Consider the following 17641-nt stretch of genomic DNA (forward strand, 5'->3'; position numbering starts at 1 on the left):
CAAGGATATCTCATATACCAATCTAATTTGTATTTATAAACATAATTTTACCTCACCATCCATTTCCGCTGTTTATCTAGGTCCAGGTCACAGTCGTAGCATGCTGAACAAGCTAGCCCAGATGTCCTTCCCCCTAGCCATGTCTCTAGTTCTTCCTGGCAAGATCCCAAGGTGGTCCCAGGCCAGATGAGTTACAGTATGTAATCCCGCCAATGTGTTCTGGGTCTGCCCTGGGGTCTTCTCCAAGCAGGTTGCAAGGCAAGGCAACTTTATTTATATAGTACATATTATATTACAGGTTGATGTGCTTTGCATTAAAGTGCATACAGCAACAAGTGACATGATAATATATTAAATAAAATACAAGAACAAACTACTCTGACAACCACCCACCCTCCAAAAGACATTGACAAACCATACAACCATCCCACAGACCCAAACCACACACACACACACACACACACACTAACTAACTAACAAAAAGAAAACAAATGTTTTCAGTTTACTTTTGAATGTGGACACAGTAATGATAGTTTGTTTTAGAGAACATGACCAAAGTAGCTAAAAACACCTTTACCAGATCTGGATCTTATTCAGTTAAAAAACCACCACCTGAGCGCTCAGACTGGATTGTGGTCAGTGACCAGGTCAGAACTTGGGAGCCAAACCATGAAGTGTTTTAAAGACTTTGTTGGTTTTGTGTGTACGTGCGACGTTCTGAATGAGCTGGAGCCTTCCTAATGTTGGTTTAGTTATTTCAGCAAAGATAGTGCTACAGTACTCTAACCTGGTTGATATTAATACATGAACCAGTTTCTGAGTCAGCTTGACATATTAATCATCTAACTTTGGATATGTTTTTCAAGTTTTCAATTTGGTAAGAAATATTCATAGTATTAGGATAAATTGTAAATCCTAGATGGGAGGTGTTTATTATAAGCTCCTTAGGGTTTCTTACCTCTCCTGCACAATCCCTGCTGCTATTTGTTTTTTACATACTGTTTTTATCACTTCCTTTGTGCTAAAAAAATTGCTAAAAAGCTGTCTTGAATAAGTTACTGATGTGACTTTCAAAATGCCGATAACTCTGAACTCAAATTGTGCTCACTGTACTCCAGATATAGTGATTCTAGGTGTAAATAAATTTCCTGTCTGTTTTTTTTAACTTACAACAAGCATAGCAGTCTTGTCTTTCCCTGCTTCCTTTAATGGACTCTGGTGCGGATAACAATTTCCTGGACATCAACTTGGCATCCCATACGAACTCCTGGAGACTCCACTGGAGGCTAAGGCTGTCAAAGGCAGTCGGTTAGTCCAGGTCACCCACCGCAGCCCATTCAACTCCTTCTCTCTGGCTTCTCATCGTGAGTACATCCAGTTCCACCTTTTCTTCTCACCTCACCTCACTGTGTGTCATCCGCATGTGAATGATAGGATACACTGTTTCTTTATAATGTTGCAAAGTGTGAGCATGTACAAATTAAAAAGCAAATGTCCAAGAATTAATCCTTGTGGAACCCCTGAGAAAATCTTACTTTCAGCAGATTTAAAACCACTGAGCAAAACATAGAATGTCATTGAAGTAGAAGGAAAATCTGTTAAGAAAAGGACCTGTGGGACCACCTGAATGTTGAAGATTGATTAAAATAGCATGATCGACAGTATCAAACAGCAGCAGTGAGATCAAGCAAAACTAAAATAAAAATTGTTTTTTAATCACTGTTAATCTTAAATTCATTGATTACTCTGATAAGTGCTGTTTTGGTGCTGTGGTTGGATCCAAAACCTGACTAGAACACATGATAAACACTGTGGGTGGAAAGGTAATTATGGAATTGTTTATTTGCAACTTTTTCTAGTATTTTTCAGAGGAAATTGATGTTTGAGATTGGTCTGTAATTACTATCAATACTTCTGTATTGATAGTTGATTAAGGGCATGCCTAATTCCATTTATAGCTAACTGTGGGAGTGGATGTGCAGGGGCGCTGAGTTTCACAGTGACGGAGATTCATAGAACAGAACACTTTATAAATCTGACAAACAGAGTCCGTATTTGTTTCTGCCTTTGTGTGCACACAGAGTCTTTATTCTTGAATTTACACAGAGTTTTATGCATCTAGCCCCAGGAGTAGCACAGCAGGGTTTCTGGAGATGATTCTTAAGCTAAGAAAGGAGATAAAGTGGGATTCAATTGAGAAAGAGGGAGGGGCACACACAGAAATTTAGCAGATGAGAAGTAGAGACATAGGGACCCTAGATAAGAAAAAAAGAGTTTGGGAGGTGAAAAGGTGAGAGAGAAACAGGTGTTGTATTTGAGTCAGATCCAGACGCCTCCCCCCATCATGCTACAGGAGGAATAGCTTTTAGAAGATGGAGGTATGTGGGGATACAAGTTCAACTATGAAGTCAACAAGCTTGTTTTTACCTGCTGGAGAAAGGAGAAGTTTGGCCCCCTCACTTCAATAGCAACACTTACATCAATTGACTGATCTGTGCTGAATCTGCTGGTTTCAAACAACTTCAGAGCAACCCTCAAAGCAAATGAAGGAAAGGAACCTGCGACAAAAGACAAACAGACACAAATGCTTGTGCAGGTTAAACAGCAGCATTTGGGAGACGAAAAGCTTGGGTTCCAGCAGGTGGTTCTACCATTCGAGCCGTCAGGTGGTCGAAGGAGATGAACACTCAAATGAATTTGTCTTGGAATATGTTAATACCGAATGCAGAGTGTTCCAGACGTCAATACGGCTGCCCATCAAGGTGTTGATGAAAATGATGATTGAAAAAGCAGAAAAACTGCAACAACAACAACAACAACTACATCAAACAGAAGGATCTCTTCCTAAGGAGTCAGCCATCGAGAGACATTCTGATGATAAAAAAGACTCTGTTTACAGAACCACCCCCAACTCTTCCTCCTCCTCTGACTCCACCCTGTAAATCATTACACTTAAAACAGGTACCCCGGCAACGTCACACTCTGAGGAAAAGCATGTCTCTTCCTCTTCTACCACAACCAGAAAGCACAGAATCGTCTCAGACTCTGAGAAAAGTCATGTCTCTCCCTTATATCCCGCAACCCCAGCCTACCTCCTCTGCGGGCTCCTGAAGCAGCGCTACCCTCAATACGACACCCCCACCTTCACCGCTGGGGACCCCTGACTGGATTCTACATCCTCCTACACTATCTCCCCCCCTCGAATGGCCCTCTTCTTCTTTGGTATCTTCAGCTCCAAGCGCCTCACCACCCCCCTCTCCCAAGAAAGAGGACAAACCTGACGGGGTGCTCTCTGACCTATTTCTGAACATGGTGAGAGCTGAGATGGTGGTTCGCCTGTTGAGCAAGGTTCTGACTGCATACAGATCTGACATCTGTAACGGCTGTCAAATTGATCACCCGAGTCAGCTACAACACGAATGTCTGTTTGAGATGCTGGATTATTTCTTCCAACGGCACTACAATGAGTTGACGAAACGGTTTTGGATGGATCGTTTTATCAGAGCCATTCAACGGGCGCTTCAGGCACACCATATCCACGTGTCTGTATACAGAGTCCACGGCGCTTCTGACGCCTTTCTTCATAACCTCAAAATGACAAGACGCATCAGAGAGAAAATGGAGAAGATGTACGACACACTGAGCGGTCAAGACGAGAAAAAGATTTAGCTGATGAAATATGTTGCAGACTTTTGGGAGGAAATTGAGTGATTAAAAAAATTGGTAATTATTGCAGAAAACTTGTGACTTACATAGAGGAACGTGTAATTGTTAATCAGTTAATCAATGTTTTCACCCATGTTGTGGATAACAATGTTTTTTTCTTTAGAGACAATGTTGCTAGACTAGAAAAGATTTTGGACGTTATTCGAACTGTTGAAAATGGGGATCAGATAGTAAGCGATACATTGCTAGCAGTAAACAAATGCTGTGTCTGATACCTTTTGTAAAATCATAAGAGATGAGTAAAGATTCTTGCATGAAAATGTCTTATTCACGTTGTGAGATATTGTGTACAAAACAACATGTATCCAAATACCTGGAATGAATTGAGAACATTGCAGGATGATATTTTCCATATGGGTGGAATCAACGTGTTGAAGTTAACCTCCAGTACTTTGAGAAATGCTGTGTGTTTATAGTCAATAAAACAATTTAAAAAAGTTGTTGTTTTTCAAAAAACCCTAGAGAGGGCAGCCGGAAACATGGCTGAAAAAAGTGTATTATAATTCATTACATCCCTGTAGTTTTGGGGGAGTGGAATGACTACGCAGAGCAATGCAGGATGAAACGGGGAAAAAAGTCAACGTAGAACGGTCAAAGATTATTTATCGGAACAGGACTCGTATCCTCTGCATAAACCAGCCAGGATACATTTTGTCAGAAATAGAGTGTTTGTACCAGGACCTCTAAATCAGCTCCAGGCAGACCTTGACCGAACACAATAATGGGTACAATTATTTACTAACGGTATCGATAGATTTTCAAAATGGGCTTATGCCAGAGCCTTGAAGACAAAATCAGGGGTTGAGGTCTCCAAGGCCTTCGAATCTATTTTAAAAGAAAGCCAGACCCCTGAAAAGTTACAAATGGATGCGGGCAAAGAGTTCTTTAACAAGAGCTTTGAGGGGTTGATGAAGAAACTAGGAATTAATCATTTTGCATCTGCCAGTGAACTGAAATTGTCTGTTATTGAAAGATTTAACCATACACTGAAAACACGAATGTGGAGGTATTTTACAGCTACAAACAGCCGTAGGTACGTGGACGTCTTATAGGAATTGCTTGACAGCTACAATAACAGTTATCATAAAAGTATAATAATGACGCCTATGCACGTGACGTCAGAAAAAGTCTCTCGAGTGTTTGAAAACCTGTACGGTACATTTCCCATACGCAACAAAATCAAATTAAAGATGAATTTTAAGGAGGGAGATTTGGTGAGAATATCAACAGAGTTATACTGATGAAATGTTTACAGTAACTGAACGCATACCTCACCAACACCCTGTGTACAAACTGAAAGATTATGACGGAGAACCTATCCAAGGCACATTTTTCTGGAGCAGAGTTGCAAAAAGTCAAGGTTGGTAAATACAAAGTGTTTCAAGTGGAAGAAATTTTGGATGAGTGTGTTGTCAGGGGTAAAAAAACAAATGCTGGTACATTGGAAAAACTGGCCTGAGAAATTCAACAGCTGGGTCAAGGCAAGCAACCTGAAAAATGTATAAAAACAATAGGTACGTTGAATCTGAATCATTACAACATGGACCAAATCTCAGGAGAAGGGTTCTACATTATCCTACCCTCCAACGCCAGTCTTGACATATTTACAAATAACAAGAGCTTATTTTTAAATATGTCAAGCTTCAGCTACCACGTTGATTTAGTGCAGCATATTGATTTAGAAGGCCCGTGGGAGGTAGCTTTGACAGAGATTTCATACTCCCACACCTGGTATAACATTTCTAATGAGGAAGCTTATTTTGAATGGAGGAAGAAACCCAAAGTTGAAGCATCAGAGAGCAAGTTGTTCACCAGTCAGAGGTTTAGGGGAGGTTATGGACCAGCTCAAGACAGAGCTGAACGCCTTTCTTAGAAAAATTGATATATTTAGGCACAGGTCCTGTTTGACAAGTAATTTCAAACGGAGCTCGTTCTTCAGAGGTAGAACTTCTCATCGTCCCTGGGTGGGTTTGAACCACCAACCTCTCGGTTAACAGCCGAGTGCGCTGGCCAATTGCGCCACAGAGACGTGCCTATTCGAAATCATTCAAAACATGCTGTGTACTTGTCTTTCAATCTCGGTTCCACGATGCACGAAAACCATGTCCTTTTGATGTCATTAATGTGTCCCCTCCATTGGGACTAATCCTACAGTCCAGTATATTTCTATCAAGACTACATGGAAAAACAAAACACTTTTCAGTGTGCTGCAGAAATGCTTAACAACCCATCGACACATTCTTGCTCGGTTGAGTTTTTCTTGAATCTGCATATACTGCACGTGAGGTTATGCTCGTTTTTAATCCTCAGGAAGTGGCGTAATGCTATTAAAAAGTCTAAGTATACTGAGTGACTATTCAACTCTACGATAACATGTGGTAGGGGAAAAGCCAACACCTTTGAGGCCTCTGGAGCCCCAAGAGGTAAGCTCTGGGACTCTAACGAGGTGAAGGGACAAAGTGGCACTAGTCCTGTTTGACAAGTGAAAGGAGTAAAGGGGTAAGGAAGTGGCGTAATGCTATTAATTATATTAGTTTTTCCCCCCCAAAGGAATTTTAAGGGTTTTAAAAAAGGGGGGCCCCCCTTTTTTTTTTGAAATTTTTGGGATTTTTTTTTTTAAAAAAAAAATTTCCCAAAAAAAAACCCCAAGGGGAAATTTTTTTCCCCTTTTTGGGGGTTTTTTTTTGGGTTCCTTTTTTAAAGGTTTTTTTTTTTGGAAAATGGGGGGAAAAAAAAAAACCCCCCCCCGGGGAAAAAAATTTTTTAAACAAAGGGAAAAATTTTTTGGGAAAAAAAAGGGGGGGCCCCCCCTTTTAAAAAGGAAAAAAGGGAAATTTTTTTTTTGGGAAAAAAAGTTTTTTTTTTAAAGGGGGAAAAAAGGAAAAAAAAAAAAACCCCCCCCTTTTTGGGTTTTTTTTTTTGGGGGAAAAAAAAGGTAACCCTTTTCTTGGAATTTAAAAAACCTATTCCCCCTTTTGGGAAAAAAAAATTTTTAAAAAGTTTTTTTAAAAAAAATTTTTTTTGGGAAAAAATTTTAAAAAAAACCTTTTAATAATTTTTAAACCAAAAATGGCCCAAAATTTTTTTTCCCCCAAAATTTTTAAAAAAAAAAAAATTTTTTTTTTTTTTAAAATTTCCAAAAATTTTTTTTTTTTTTTGCTTTAAAAACCCCCTTTTTTTGGCCTTTTTTAAAAAGGGAAAAAAAAAAGGGGGGTTCCTTTTTTGGGGGGGAAAAAACCCCCCCCTAACCCGGGGGGTAAGGGGGCCCCTTTGGGGGGAAAAAAAAGGGAAAAAGGGAAAGCCAAAATTTGAAATTTAAAAAAAAAAATTTTTTTAAAAGGGGAAAATTTTTTAAAAATTCCCTGTTTAAAAATTTTTTAAATTTCCCCCCCTTTTCCAATTTTCCTTTTAAAAGGGACCGTTTTAAAAAATTTTTTAATTTTTTTTTTTTTAAATCAAAGGGAAAAAAAAAATTTTTAAAAAACCCCTTTTTTCCCAAAACAAATTTAAAAACCCAAAAAAACCCGGGAAATTGAAAAGGGGGGAAAAAATTTAATTCCGGGCCCAAGGGGGAAAAACCCCTTTTTTTTTTTGGGGAGGAGGAAAAAAAACCCCTTTTTTTGGGGGCCCCCCCCCCCTTTTTTTTTTTTTTTTTGGTTTTTCCCAAATGGGGGAAAAAATTTTTAAAAATTTTGGGGGCCCCTAAAAAAAAGAAAAACCCCCCCCGGGGAAAAAAAGGGGGGTTTTTTTAAAAGGGAAAAAAACCCCGGTTTGGGGGGAAAAAAAAAAGGGTTTAAACCAAATTTTTGGGGAAGGGTTTTTAAAATTTAAGGTTTTAAAAAAAAAAAATTTTTTTAAAAAAAATTTTTTTTCCCCTTAAAAAATTTTTTTTAAAAAAAAAAAAAAATTGTTTTTTAAAAAATTTTTTTTTTTTTTTTTTTAAAAAAAACCTTTTTTTGGGGGGCCCTTTAAAATTGGGAAAATTTCCCCAAAAACCAAAAAAAAATTTTTTTTTAAAAAAAAATTTAAGGGGGAAAAAAAAAAAACCCTTGCCGGTTTTTTTTTTTCCCCCCCGGGGGGGGAAAAAACCCAAAGGGGGGAAAAAAATTTAAAAACCCCCCTTTTTTCCCCGGGAAATTTTTTGGTTTTAAAAAAAATTTTTTTTAAAGGGCCCAACCCCAAAAAAAAACCCCGGGGTTTGGGGAAACCCTTTTAAAACCCTTTTGGGCCCCTTTTCCCAAAGGGGGGGAAAAAAAAAAAGGGGGCCGGGAAAAAAAAACAAAAGGGGGGGTTTTTTTTTTAAAAACCAAAAGGGTTTTTCCTTTTTTTCCCCCGGGGGGTATTTTAAAAATTATTTAAAAGGGTTTTTTTTTTTTTTTGGGGAAAAACCCCCTTTTTCCCCTTTGGGGGGGGAAAAAAAAAAAAAGGGGAAAAAACCTTTTGGGGGGAAAAAAAACCCCCCCCTTGGGGGGGAAAAAAAAATTTTAAGGTTAAACCCTTTTTTTGGGGTTTAAAAATTTTTAAAAATTTTTTTAAAAAAGGAAAGGGAAAAAATTTTCCTCTTTGGGAAAAAAATTTTTTTTAAAAGGGAAAAAAAATTTTTTTTTCCCAAAAAAAAAAAAAAAAACCCAATTTTTTTGGGAAAATTTAAAACCCAACCCCAAACCCTTGGGTTTTTTTTTTCCCAAAAACCCCCTTTTTGGGTTTTTTTAAAAAAGTTGGGGGAAAAATTTAAAGGCCCTGGTTTTCCCCTTTTTAAAAATTGGGAAGGGGCCCCCCCGGGCCCCAAAGGAAAAAGGGGGTTTTTCGGGGAAAAGGGGGAAGGGAAAAAGGGGCCCCTTTTTGGTTTAAAAAAATTTTTAAAAAAACCAAAAACCCCTTTTCCCGGGGGGAAAAAAAAATTTAAAAATTTTTTTTTTTTTTTTAAATTTTTTAAACCCTTTTTTTTTCCTAATTAAAAATTAAAAAAAAAGGAAAACCCCTTTTTGGGCCTTTAAAAAACCCAACCCCCCCCCCCCGGGGGGGAAAAAAAGGGGCCGGGGTTTGCCGGGTTTTAAAACCCAAAGGGGGGTTTTTTTTAAAAAAAAGAAAAATAATTTTTCAAAATTTTTTTTTTTTGGGTTAACCCGGGAAAATTTTTTTAAAGGGGGAAAAATTTGGGTTTTTTTTTGGGGTTTTTTTTAAAAAAAAAAAAATTTTTTAAAAAAAAAACCCCCCGGGCCAAATTTGCTTTTTTTAAATTCTTTTTGGTTTTTTAAATTTTTAATCCCGGAAGGTTTGGGGTTTTTTAAAAAAAAAGGGGGGCCCCCAAGGATTTTTTTTTTAAAAACCCCCTTTCCCCCCAAAAAAAAAGGGGGTAGGGAAAGGGGAAAAAAAACCCCCCAAAGGGTTTAAAAGGGACCAAAAGGGGGAAAAAAAAATTTTTTCCTTTTAAAAAAAAAAAAAAAAGGGGGGGCCCCAATTTTTTTTTTTTTCCCCCTTTTCCCCCGCCTTTTTTTTGGTTTTTTAATTGGTTTAAAATTTTTCCCCTTTTAACCTTTTTTTTTTTAAAAATTTTAAAAAGGATTTGGGTTTTCCCCTCCCAAAGGGGTTTTTAAAAAAAAATTTTGGGTTTTTGGAAAAAAAGGGGGAAGCCCCTTTTTAGGAAGGGGAAAGACCAAATCCCGGCCCCCCCGGGGGGTTTAAAAAAACCCTTTAAGGTTTAAAAAAAAAGGGTTTTCCCAAAAAGGGGGGAAAATTTTTGGGAAAAAAAAAAAATTTTTTTTTTCCCCTTTTTTTTGGAAAGTTTAAAACCCTTTTTTAAAAACCCCTAAAACCCCTTTAATTTTTTTAAAATTTTACAAAAAAAAAATTTTAGGGGAAAAGGGGGGGGAAAAAAAAAAAAAAATTTTGGGAAAAAATTTTTTTTTAAAAAAATTTTTTCTAAGGGGGTTTTTTTTGGGGGGTTTAAAAAAGGGAAAAAAAGGGGGTTTCCCAAAACCCCTTTTAAGGGGAAAAAAAAAAAAAACCCCCCTTCTTTTTTTAAAAAAAAAGGGGGGGTTTTTTTTCCTTTAAAAAAAAAAAAAGGAAAAAGGGACCCAAATTTAAAGGGTTTTTTTAAACAAATTTTTGGCCCCCCCCCCCTTCCCCAAAAAAAGGGGGCCCTTGGGACCCCCTTTTTTTCCCAAAAAAGGGGTTTTTAAAAAATTTAAAAAAAAATTTTTTTTTCCCAAATTTTTTTGGAAAAAAAAAAAAAAATTTTAAAAAAAGGGGTTTTAACTCCTTTTAAATTTTAAAAAAAAACCTTTTGGGTTTTTCCCCAAAAAAAAAAAATTTTCCCAAAAAAAAAACCCCCAAATTTTTTTGGGGTTTTTTTAAAATTTTAAAACCCCCTTTTTTTTGGGGAAAAGGGGGAAAAAAATTTTTTTTTTTTTTTTCCCCCAAAAAGGTGGGGGGCCCCTTTTTTCCCCCCCCAACCCAAAAAAAAAAAAAAGGGGGGTTTGAACCCCCCCTTTTTTTAAAAAAAAAAACCCAAAAAAACCCCCCAAACCCGGGGGGTTTTTTTGGGGTTAAGGGGGGGGAAAAAAAATTTTTTTTTGGGGAAAAAAAAAAAAATGGGTTTTTTCCCCCAAAATTTTTTTTTTTCCCCCAAAAAAAGGGGGGGGCCCCCAAAAAAAAGGGAAAAAAGGGGGGGGCCCCCCTTTTTTTTTTAAACAAGGAACAAAAAAAAAAAATTTTTTTTTTTTTAAAAAAATTTTTAAAAAAAATTTTGGGCCTTTTTTTTTTTAAAAAATTTTTTGGGGAATTGGGTTTTAACCCCCAAATTTTTCCAAAAAAAAAAAAATTTTCGGTGGGAAAACCTTAAAACCCGGGAAAAACCCCCTTTTTTTTTGGGGGCCCAAAGGGGGGAAACCTTTTTTAAAAAAAAGGGGGTTTTTTGGGGGAAAAATTTTTTTCCCGGGGGGAAAAAAAATTTTAAAAAGAAAGGCCCCCCTCAACCTTTTGGGTTGGGGGAAAAAACCCTTTAACCCGGAGGGGAAAATTAAGGGGGGTTGGAAAAAAAAAAGGAAAGGTTTTGAAAAGGGCCCTTTTTTTTTTAAAAAAAAAAAAAAGGGGGCCCTTTCTTTCCCAACAGGGGGTTTAAAAGGGGGCCTTTTAAAAAAAATTTTTTTTTTTTTTAAACAAAAAAGAAAAAAATTTTTTTTTTCATTCCCTTTTAAGGAAATTTTGGAAAAAAAAAAAAAAAAAAGGGTTTTCCCTTTTTAAAAAGGGTTTGGGAAAAAAATTTTCCCCCTTGGGCCCAAAAAGCCGTTTTCAAAAAAAAAACCCAAAACCTTTTGGGTTTGGAAAACTTAACCCCTTTTAAAAGGGGGGAAAAATTTTTTAATTTGCCCCTTAAAAAATTTTTTTTTGGGGGGTTTTTAATTTTTGGAGGTAAATTTGGTTTTTTGGGGGGTTTTAAAAAAAAAAAAGGCCCGGGGTTTTCCCAATTTTGGGTTTTGGGGGAAAAACCCCCTTTAAGGCCCCGGGCCCCCAAAGGGAAAAAAAAAAAGGGGGGGGGCCCCCTTTTTTTAAAAAAAAAAAAATTTTTAAAAATTTTTAAAAAAAAAAAATTTTTTTTTTTCCGGGAAAATTTTAATTTTTTGGGGGTTTAATTTTTTTTTTTTAAAAAAAAAAAACCTTTTAAGGGCCCGGCCCTTTTCCAACCCTTTCCAAAATTTTTGGGCCTTTTTTTCCCCAAAATTTTTTTAAGGGTTTTTAAATTTTTTTGGGTTTTCAAAAATTAAAAACCCTTAAAAAAAACCTTTGATTTCCCCCAAAAATTTAAAAACCCAAAAAAAGGGCCCTTTGGGAAAAGGGAAAACCCCCTTTTAAGGGGGGGAAAAAAAATTTTTGTTTTTCCCCAAAAAAAATTTTTTTTAGGGGGAAAAAAAATTTTTTTTTTGGGGGGGTTTTTAAAAAAAAACCCCCGGGGGGGTTTTTTTTTTTAAAAGGATTTCCCTTTAACCCAGGGGGGGAAAAAAAAAAAAAAAAGGGGGGGGGGGGCCCCCGGAAACCCGGAAAAAAAATTTAAAAAACCCGCCCCTTTTTTTTTTAAAAAAAAAAAGGGGTTTTTAAAAAAAAAAATTGGCCCCCCCCCTTTTTTTTTAAAAAAAAAAAAAAAAAATTTTTTTTTCCCCCCAAAAATTTTAAAATTTTTTTTGGGGTTTTTTTTTTTGGGGGGCCTTTTTTTCCTTGGAAAGGGTTTTTTTTGGAAAATTTTTTCCCCCAAAAATTTGGGAAAAAATTTTTTTTAAAAAAAAAAACCCTTTTAAAGGGGGTTTTTCCCCACCCAAAAAACCCGGGGGGGGAAAAAAAAAACCCCTTTTTTTGGGGGTTTAAAACCCCCCAAATTTTTTTAAAGTTTTTTTTGGGGTTTTCCCCGGGGTTTTTTTTGGGGGGAAAAGCCAAAAAAAACCCCCCCCGGGGGGGGGTTTTTTTTCAGGGGGGAAAAAAAACCCCCTTTTTTTGGGGAAAAAAGGGGGGGGGGGGTTTTTTTTGGGGGGAAACCAAAAAAAAAAACTTTTTTTTGGGCCCCAAAAAAAAGGGAAAAATTTTCTTGGGTTTTTTTTTTTCCTTTTTTAAAAGGGTTTTTTTAAAAATTTTTTTCCCCCCCCCAAAAAAAAAAGGAAAAAAATTTTCCCTTTCCCTTTTCCCCGAAACCCTTTTTTTTTTAAAAAAGGGGGCCCCCCTTTTTTGGGGGAAAAAAAAAAAAGGGGAAAGGGGTTTTGGGGGGGCCTTTTTAAAACCTTGGGGGGGCCCAAATTGGGGGAAAAAAATTTTTTTGGAAAAAAAAGGGTTGGGGTTTTTTAAAAAAAGGAAAAAAAGGGGGGGAAAAAAATTTTTTTAAACCTTTTTTTTTTGGGGCTTTTTTTAAATTTCCCTTTTAAAAAAAAAAAAACCCCTTTTCCCTTTTTTAAAGTTTGGGCCCCCAAACCATTTTTTTTTTTTTTTTTTTTTGGGGTTTAAAAAAAACCCAAAGGGGGTTTTGGGGGAAAAAAATTTTAAAACCCCCCAAAAAACCCCAAAAAAGGGAAAAAAGGGGGCCCTGGGCCCCGGAAAGGGGAAAAAACCCGGGTTTGGGAAAAGGGGAAAAAAAATTTTTTTTAAAAAACCCCCAAAATTTTTTTTTTTTTAAAATCTTAACCCTTTTTTTTTCCCGGGGTTTTCTTAACCTTTAAAAAAAAAGGGGGGGTTTCCCAGGAATTTGGGTTTTAAAAAAATTTAAAAACCCGGGGCCCCCCAATTTTTAAAAAAAAAACCCCTTTGGGGAAAAAATTTTTCCCCAACAGGGTTTTTAAAAATTTTTTTTTTGGGGGGAAAAAAAAAAAAATTTTTTGGGAAAAAGGGGTTTAAAACCAAATTTTTTTTTTTTTTCAAGCCAAAAAAAAAAATTTTTTAAAATTTAAAACCCAAATTTTTTTTGGTTTTTTTAAATTTTGGGTTTTTTTAACCCGGGGGGTTTTTTTTAAAAAAATTTTTTTTTTAAAAAATTTTGGGGTTTTTGGGGAAAGGGGGTTTTTTGGGGGGGCCCCCGGGCCAAAAATTTTTTAAAAAGGGGAAAACAAAACAAACCCTTTTTGAAAAGGGCCCCAACCCCCCCGGGTTGGTTTTTTTTTTTAAAGGGGGTTTTTTTTTTAAAGGGGGGGTTTTTAAAAAAAAAAAACCCGGTTTGGGAAAAATTTTTTTTTTTAAAAAAACCAAAACCCCCCCTTTCCCTTTCCCCCCCCCCAAAAAAAAAAAAAAAAAAAGGGGGGGGTTTGGGGGAAAAAAAAAAATTTTTTTAAAAGGAAAAAAAAAAAAAAATTTTTTTTTTTTTTTTAAAAAAAAAATTTTTTTTAAGGGGTTTTTCCTTTTTTTTTTGGGCCCCCTTGGGGCCCCCCTTTTTTTAAAACCCGGAAAAAACCCTTTTTTTTTTTTAAAAAAAAATTTTTTTTTTTTTTTTAAAAAAAACCCGGGGTTTTCCCTTTTTTTTTTAAAAAAAAAAAAAGGGGGAAAATTTTTAAAAAAAAAAAAACCCCCTTTTTTTGGATCAGGGGAAAGGGAAAAAACCCCCTTTGGGCCCGGGAAAAAAAACTTTTAAAGGAAAAGGGGGAAAAAGGGGGGGAAAAAAAAGTTAAAATTTTCCCTTTTAAAAAAAAAAAATTTTTTTCGGGAAAAAAACCCCCCCAAACTTTTCTTTTTTTTAAATTTTTTTAAAATTTTTTTTTTTTTTTTTTAAAAAAAAGGGGGAAAAAAAAAAAAAAAACCCCAAATTTAAAAAAAAAAAAAACCCCCCCCCCTTTTGGGCCCCAAGGGGGGGGAACCTTGGGGTTAAGGGAAAAGGGGGAACAAATTTTTTTTTTCCCCAAACCCTTTTTTCCCGGGGGGGAAAAAAAAAAATTTTTTTTTCCAAAAAAAATTTTTAAATTTTCCTCCTTTATTTTTTAAATTTTAAAAAAGGGTTTTTTTTCCCTTTTAAAAATTTTAAAAAAAAAAAAAACCCCCTTTTTGGGAAAACCCAAAACCCCCCTTTTCCCAAAAGGGGAATTTTTGGGGGGGGAAAAAGGGGCCTTTTAATTTTTAAAAAAAAAAAAGAAAAATTTTTTTTCCCCAAAATTTTGGGGGGAAAAAATTTGAGGTTTTAAAAAACCCCCAAAAAAAAAAGTGGCCCTTTGGGTTTAAAAGGGTTTTTTTTTTGGGAAAAAAAACCCATTTTCCAAAAAAAAAACCCCCCCTTTTTTTTTTTTGGTTTTTTAAACTGCAATTTGGGGGTTTTCCCAAAGGGGAAATTTTAAAAATTTAAAAATTAAAAAAAGGGAACCCCCAAATTAAAAAAAAACCAACCCCCCCTTTCCGGTTTTTGGGGTTTGGGAGGGAAAAAAAAAGGGCCCAAGCCCCCAAAAAAAAGGGGTTTTGGGGTTTTTTTTGGGGAAAAAAAAAAAGGGGAAAAAAAAATTTTTTAAAAACCTTTTTTTTTTTGGAAACCCCCCAAAGGTCCCCTTTTTTTTAAATTTTTCCAAGGCCCCCAAAAAACAAAACAACACACTTTTCATTGTGCTGCAGAAATGCTTAACAACCCATCGACACATTCTTGCTCGGTTGAGTTTTTCTTGAATCTGCATATACTGCACGTGAGGTTATGCTCGTTTTTAATCCTCAGGAAGTGGCGTAACGCTATTAAAAAGTATAAAAAGGCACCGCTGGGATTTGAACCCAGGATCTCCTGTTTACTAGACAGGCACTTTGACCAACTAAGCCACAGCGCCCTTTCGCCCCAGGTTAGCCACACAGAGAAAAAGGGGTAAGCTCTGGGAGTCTAGCGAGGTGAAGAGACAAAGTGGCACTAGTCCTGTAAGGTCCTGTTTGACAAGCAGGACAAATAAGTTTAATGATCAAACATGTTTTTTCTGCACTCTCCTAGAGGATATTTGTTGAGAAATATATTGCATGATGCAGAAATGTTTATTTTAAGGTAGTGCCTCTACTCTATCTTGAATAGTTTGAAACCTATTGCTAATGTGTCCCCTCCATTGGGACTAATCCTACAGTCCAGTATATTTCTATCAAGACTACATGGAAAAACAAAACACTTTTCAGTGTGCTGCAGAAATGCTTAACAACCCATCGACACATTCTTGCTCGGTTGAGTTTTTCTTGAATCTGCATATACTGCACGTGAGGTTATGCTCGTTTTTAATCCTCAGGAAGTGGCGTAATGCTATTAAAAAGTCTAAGTATACTGAGTGACTTTTCAACTCTACGATAACATGTGGTAGGGGAAAAGCCAACACCTTTGAGGCCTCTGGAGCCCCAAGAGGTAAGCTCTGCGACTCTAACGAGGTGAAGGGACAAAGTGGCACTAGTCCTGTTTGACAAGTGAGTTCAAACTGACCTCGTTCTTCAGAGGAGGAGGTCAAAACAACACACTTTTCATTGTGCTGCAGAAATGCTTAACAACCCATCGACACATTCTTGCTCGGTTGAGTTTTTCTTGAATCTGCATATACTGCACGTGAGGTTATGCTCGTTTTTAATCCTCAGGAAGTGGCGTAACGCTATTAAAAAGTATAAAAAGGCACCGCTGGGATTTGAACCCAGGATCTCCTGTTTACTAGACAGGCACTTTGACCAACTAAGCCACAGCGCCCTTTCGCTCCAGGTTTCTGGAGCCACACAGAGAAAAAAAAAGGGGTAAGCCCTGGGAGTCTAGCGAGGTGAAGAGACAAAGTGGCACTAGTCCTGTAAGGTCCTGTTTGACAAGCAGGACAAATAAGTTTAATGATCAAACATGTTTTTTCTGCACTCTCCTAGAGGATATTTGTTGAGAAATATATTGCATGATGCAGAAATGTTTATTTTAAGGTAGTGCCTCTACTCTATCTTGAATAGTTTGAAACCTATTGCTAATGTGTCCCCTCCATTGGGACTAATCCTACAGTCCAGTATATTTCTATCAAGACTACATGGAAAAACAAAACACTTTTCATTGTGCTGCAGAAATGCTTAACAACCCATCGACACATTCTTGCTCGGTTGAGTTTTTCTTGAATCTGCATATACTGCACGTGAGGTTATGCTCGTTTTTAATCCTCAGGAAGTGGCGTAATGCTATTAAAAAGTCTAAGTAGGTAACACTTGGATTTGAAGCCAGGATGTCCTGTTTATTAGATAGGCACTTAGACCAACTAAGCCACGGCACCCTTTCGCTCAACTCTATGATGGCATGTGGTAGGGGAAAAGCCAACACCTTTGAGGCCTCTGGAGCCACAAGGAGAAAAAGGGGTAAGCTCTGGGAGTCTAGTGAGGTGAAGAGACAAAGTGTAAAGGTCAAGTTTGACAAGCAGGACAAATAAGTTGAGATATATATTCCATGATGCAGAACTGTTTATTTTAAGGTAGTGCCTCTACTCTGTCTCTACAGGATCTCCTGTTTACTAGACAGGACCTTTGACCATCTAAGCCACGGCACCCTTTCTCATACTTTTCTTTAAAGAGTTTTGTATCAACGTTTTAATGAAATCAAATCAGCTTGTTAATGTCTTTCATTCCTTTTCAGTGAAATCAAAGACAATGAATGCAAAGTCACATTAAAGAAAAACAGAGTGACTTTTCAACTCTACGATAACATGTGGTAGGGGAAAAGCCAACACCTTTGAGGCCTCTGGAGCCCCAAGAGGTAAGCTCTGCGACTCTAACGAGGTGAAGGGACAAAGTGGCACTAGTCCTGTTTGACAAGTGAGTTCAAACTGACCTCGTTCTTCAGAGGAGGAGGTCAAAACAACACACTTTTCATTGTGCTGCAGAAATGCTTAACAACCCATCGACACATTCTTGCTCGGTTGAGTTTTTCTTGAATCTGCATATACTGCACGTGAGGTTATGCTCGTTTTTAATCCTCAGGAAGTGGCGTAACGCTATTAAAAAGTATAAAAGGCACCGCTGGGATTTGAACCCAGGATCTCCTGTTTACTAGACAGGCACTTTGACCAACTAAGCCACAGCGCCTTTTTCGCTCCAGGTTAGCCACACAGAGAAAAAAGGGGTAAGCTCTGGGAGTCTAGCGAGGTGAAGAGACAAAGTGGCACTAGTCCTGTAAGGTCCTGTTTGACAAGCAGGACAAATAAGTTTAATGATCAAACATGTTTTTTCTGCACTCTCCTAGAGGATATTTGTTGAGAAATATATTGCATGATGCAGAAATGTTTATTTTAAGGTAGTGCCTCTACTCTATCTTGAATAGTTTGAAACCTATTGCTAATGTGTCCCCTCCATTGGGACTAATCCTACAGTCCAGTATATTTCTATCAAGACTACATGGAAAAACAAAACACTTTTCAGTGTGCTGCAGAAATGCTTAACAACCCATCGACACATTCTTGCTCGGTTGAGTTTTTCTTGAATCTGCAATACTGCA

General features: G+C 36.9%; 4 non-coding genes across 4 annotated transcripts; all 4 read right to left on the reverse strand.

Moving 5' to 3' along the window:
• Positions 1–5681: 5681 nt before the first annotated feature.
• trnan-guu lies at positions 5682–5755 on the reverse strand. The gene has a single exon. It is a non-coding gene; the product is annotated as a tRNA-Asn (tRNA).
• Positions 5756–14919: 9164 nt separating this feature from the next.
• trnat-agu lies at positions 14920–14993 on the reverse strand. The gene has a single exon. It is a non-coding gene; the product is annotated as a tRNA-Thr (tRNA).
• An 807-nt stretch (positions 14994–15800) lies between these two features.
• On the reverse strand, positions 15801–15874 carry trnat-agu. The gene has a single exon. It is a non-coding gene; the product is annotated as a tRNA-Thr (tRNA).
• A 1284-nt stretch (positions 15875–17158) lies between these two features.
• On the reverse strand, positions 17159–17232 carry trnat-agu. Its single transcript has one exon. It is a non-coding gene; the product is annotated as a tRNA-Thr (tRNA).
• Positions 17233–17641: the final 409 nt, after the last annotated feature.

This window comes from Siniperca chuatsi, linkage group LG20, assembly GCF_020085105.1.
Source record: "Siniperca chuatsi isolate FFG_IHB_CAS linkage group LG20, ASM2008510v1, whole genome shotgun sequence".
NCBI classification, from domain to species: Eukaryota; Metazoa; Chordata; class Actinopteri; order Centrarchiformes; family Sinipercidae; genus Siniperca; species Siniperca chuatsi.